Genomic DNA, 5,186 nt, shown 5'->3' on the forward strand with positions numbered 1-5,186 from the left:
ATTTTTTTTTAACAGTATTTCCATTTTTTAAAAAATTCACTTTACATTTCCTGCCCATGCAGTTTGATTTTGTCTTATCCTGCCACGTCTCTCTCCTCACCACACTTCACAGTGCCTGCCCCCATTCAGTACTGGCTGGAAATTTAGTTATTGTGCTGTTTGCCCATCTCTTTTGCATCGCTAATAGAGATGACAAACAAAATTAAGTCTAATGTTTTAGAACCAAAACATTAAGAAAACTGACCTCCCAACTCAAATCTCATGATTTGCCTTGTTTCCTGAAGCTGCTAAAATAAAAAACAACAGAACAACTTTTGTTATTCTCCATGAAAAGTTCCTAAAGAAGCAAATATTTTCCAGTTGTTTCTCATTGAAATTGGGGAACTTCTATAAAAAGGAACAATATGGGGGGGAGGGGGGGGGAATCTTCAAAAATTACCTTTTTTTTTTTCAGTCAAAAAGCCATTTTCCCTATTATAAAAAAGCCAATAAAACATTCCTCCAGTAAGTGAGACACCATCTTTATCAGTCAAAGAGAGACAGCAACCTGGCAAAGGACATGAGCAGATTTGTCTGAAGCGGGCAGGGGAGAGAAGGTGAAGGGAGCTGTACCTCTCCATCCTACTCCTACAAACCAAAACACCCAGTAGGCAGCTCCTGTGCCCAGCCCAGCCCAGCATGTGCCAGTCCTGCTGCCACCCATTGTCGCTCACCAGTAACAGCAGAGCTCGGTGGGCTTCTGAGGGAAGGGGGACTACGCAACTGAGATCCCAGGAGCATCATGCCTGGTGGAAGATCCCACTGTCCCCTTGTGCTGCCAACCAGCGGGGTGACCCCTTCCAAGGACAGTGAGACCCAGCAGCTCCCCAGCAGAGATCTGCCGCCTTCAGGGACCCTGAGCTCCACTCTCCTCCACCAGCCTGAAAACCTTTCAGGTCAATCCTGACATCTTTCCCCCAGGTGGAGGGGAATGGCTGGAGATGGTATTCACACCAGCAGGGCAGAGCATGAGTTTGTCAGCCACAGCCATCAATTTAATACCCATTTCATCTGCCAACCTGTCTGTGCTGCAGAAAAGAAGCCACCACCCCAGAAAAGACTTTTGTACAAGGAGGCTGAATTCCTCCCTCAGCTGTACACAAGCAGCTTTATCACCTAAGGATTCAGGTGATAACATTAGGATGGAGAATTTGGTTCAAGTGTTGCCTATGTGATAGCCTCCAAACCTTTCCCTTGCTTGCCCAACCAATGCTATTTGTTCTGCTGTGTAGTCAAGGCAAACAATATGCAAATGTGCAGCAGTGAGCCCTCCCCTGGAGCGCATCTCTAAAAGCTCAGCTGTCTTTAACATCGTTGTGGCTAGGATTTGGGAATAGCAAATCTTCTGATGACTATCTGCAATGGCTCCTGTGCTCCACACAGACGCTGCTGCTCCCATCCAGTGCTCAGCTATTCTTGGTGAGAGCCTGCAGAGCACAGCTGGCTTCACTCCTTTCCTTCCAAGACTGCAGCTCTGCAGTGTTCAGGAAACACAATACGAGGGACTTCTCTTGCAACTTTTCTTGGTATTTTTCACAGCGGGTGAGAAATAGGCCTAGCTTCTCTGGGAGTCTGTGCAAGCTCAGCCCAGTTCTGGATAATACAGTCCAGTCCCATAAAAGCATGGCACATCCCTCATTTCAGGAGCACTGCAGAGCATCAGATGAAGAATACATGCTGTACTTGCCCAGTGCCAAGGGAAAGTGGTCACATTGTGATTATCTGATGATGAAAAAGAGAAATCCTTGGAAAAGTTCCTGAGCAGCATCTTTCTGTTTGAGCAGAGCATCCCAGCCTTGCCATCCTGCTATCTGTTTTGAACAAACACAGCTCGAGCGAGTGGCAGTGCAAGGTGCCATGCAATCAGCCCTGACGTTTGTGTACCTTTGGCAAATTTGAAATTGGGAGCAGCTGCTAGCAAACTAGTAGGGATATTTTATAGCTTGCTGACAATGCCAGATTCTGCAGATATTACAATTCGTACTCAGTGGCATCTCTGGAGTATTCTGTTTTTACAAGCATTTCCCAACACACCACCAGGAATGCACAAGAACTGCTCACATTTATGCCATCAGGGATCAGAGGTGGTTCGTCCCTTTCCACAGTTGGCCCAGATGTGCTCCCTGCACTTCAACCAGCCCATTGGCATGAGCTCGGTGGGGAAGTGCTGGGGTCTGTCCTCACTGGGGGTTTTACGGTTACTTCGGGGCACCGGCAGTGCATCTGTTATCAGTCCTGGTACTCCCTCACTTGAAAAGTTATTTGTCTCATCAAGGGACAGCTTGCTTGTTTAGAAAAGGAGATTATAATATTAATTTCCCAGCAGAGATGGGAAGCCTCATCAATCGTTACTTAAGCAACTGAAGGGTTTTATTTGAGTGAGGCTAAATAAGTGTAAAATTATAGAGGGGATTAAAACAGATTAAGGGGTGCCTGTTAGTCAGAAATGACTCCTGGTGGGCTGGGAATTTTTCCAAGAGGCTAAACATAACTTGACTTGCAACACCACAAAGCAAGTATCTTGTGCTACCGTATCACTCCCTGTGCTTGGAGTCAGCAGCTCCAGCAATGGCTTAGAAATATGCTGCCCGACCTGCTGTCTGCAGGTCCGCATCTGATGACAGCTTTAGCGACCACACTCAGCTGTCTCTGGAAGTGAGACCTCATCGGTCCGTGCTCCTGGCCGAAGGGTTTCACCCGGAAGCAAGTGGAGACGTACTTCAAACCCTGCTCACTATCAGGTCTGGCACTGCCGTGAACTATCACTTTTGGCAGCTTCACTGCCCACAGATCCTTATCACGGATCCACCACCTTCAGGACAACATTCGATTTTTTTAACAAAAGTTACCATCATTCTGAAAAAAAAGTATCACATCCCTTCTCCGCATGCTGTCGCAATGGCATTGCTACATCCCTTTAAAGGGATGGTGTGCAAGTGTGTAAGGACACTATCAACACAGTTTTTCATTCTTTATCACTTGAACCCATCTTAGGAGGTTTGGACAGGGGTCTCAGGACTGTCCTTTCCATTAGGAATAAGATAATGCCACTTTTTACCCATCACAAAGCCCTGATAGCATATTTCTTGGACCTCACATGTCTCAAGGGTGGCAGCAAATCAGAAAATGCAAAGACTATGCACACTGCCAGGGAATAATATTTCTTTTTAAAAAATAATCTCAGTATTTTATTTCCTTTCCCTCAATTTACTTGAAAATTGTGAAACAGACAACTCTTTAAGGCCAGATAATACATAAGCCGCAGTTTCAAATTGCAAGACAGCACTGGATTACCTCTGGGTTGCATGTTAAAAAGGAGTCCTTGGCCGTTTTTTGAAAGAATAGGGAAAAATATTATCCTGTAGAATATTTTGGAGATCCTGGGACTTCTGGTTGTGTAACAACCAAAACTTCTCTTGAGTCATTATACCCTCCTCTTGTTAAGTTCTCATTTGTTTTCACACATATGACATGTTAGCTTCCTACATCAGTGGGTAAGAAGATCGTACCTGCTTTATAATCCTTTATAATGCTGTTCCTCCTTCCTTCAAATAATTTCTTCCAGAAAAAACCTTTCAGGTAATCAGTCTGCCCACAGAACTAAAGAGAATCGCTGTCTCTGACAATGACGTATTGCCTATATTTTAGGAATGCTAAAAAAATCAGGGAGTGTATTTACTGAACTGAACAGATCTGTACCTGGAATCCTCCTCTTAATACTGCAAAGGCACATGGTGCCTGTGTTGAACAGAAAGCTAACAATACAAAGTAAGATTCAGAATAAAGGATAAATCAGTTTTTAGGAGAAAGTGAATTATGACACTCAAGGAACACTCCTCCCACCCAGAACCTCTTTATATAGCTTTGCCCATGGAAAAGCTGTTTGACTTCAGGATGAGATTCAGGACCTAGGATGGATGCAGCATGCTCCAGGTGAACGAAAGAGTCCACAGAGCATGGGAACTGCTGATGAGAGAAGCAAAGAGCAGGAGGATATCCCAAAGGCACAAGAGCCTGAACAGCAGCAGCCATGAATATCTGCCCTCCTCCTCTCTTCTTCTCTGCTGTCCTTGAATAAAAACATAAGGGTTTTTTTTTTTCAGTCAGCCTTAGAATGAAACAGGTTAGCACTTGGTTCTCAGGAGGCAGAGATGACTGCATCTCAGCTGCTCTGAATGGCCACAAACCCATACAAAAGCTTGTGACCCCTTCAGATCTCCTGCTCCTCCTCCCCTCAATTGCTTGACAATGCACAGTCACTGTCCTTGGTAGGGTGTACCACAGCTGGTGTTCAAGACGTACTCAGTTGTGCCTTTTTCAGTCTTAACACTTAAGATGTAATCCTTGAATCTCCTCAGTGCAACAGCTATCTTTCTGTCCAGAATTAGGGAACTGGGACAGGAGTGATGGGATGGGCATGAGGATGGGATGCTTTTTCATGATCTCCAGGAGAGCTCTTCTCCCCAGGCCATCTCTCAGAAACACACTGGCCTGAATTGGTTAGAGCAACCTGGGAGCTAGATGCTGCCCTATGCTTCTCCCTTTCTGAGCTATACAACAGCCACAGCGTGACTGTCTATACCATCCAAAAGCAGCATAAAATCAAGTGCTTCCTTGATCCATTACAACATGATCTGCTGGCAGGGAGGCAAAACCCCACCTTACAGGTGGGCACTGAACAGGCTCAGGAGCCCTTTCAGCTCCCAACAACTATGTCCTGAGGCTCTGCTCGATGCCAGTGCAATTCATGGCAAGGGTTTGTCTGGGACAACCAAGAGCTTGTGCCAACAGAAATCGGACCCAGCTCAGAAAGGGGGGGTTCCCTGTGTCCGTAACACAACCCCCAGCACTACCGGGGATGCTTTCTCTGTAACAAGATCCTTTGCCTGCAGCAAAAGGGGACTCTGTTAGCAGTAACCAGACTCTTCTCCCTCTGACTTCCCCTTCTCCCTTTCTGATACAAGGGATGCCTTCTCTCCCTAAAGGAGCCCAGCAGTGCACAGTCCTATTCTCAGTACCACAACCCCAGCCATTCCCACCCAGAAAGGGCTACTGCTTTCAAGATCAAGGAACGTCAGCCCCTTCTTCTCTTATGGGTCTGTAGGTCACTTTCATCTCCCTGAGGACTACCCTGAATTTATCCAGAA

Source organism: Cariama cristata, unplaced genomic scaffold (assembly GCF_000690535.1).
Source record: "Cariama cristata isolate BGI_N322 unplaced genomic scaffold, ASM69053v1 scaffold2876, whole genome shotgun sequence".
In the NCBI taxonomy this organism is placed as follows: domain Eukaryota; kingdom Metazoa; phylum Chordata; class Aves; order Cariamiformes; family Cariamidae; genus Cariama; species Cariama cristata.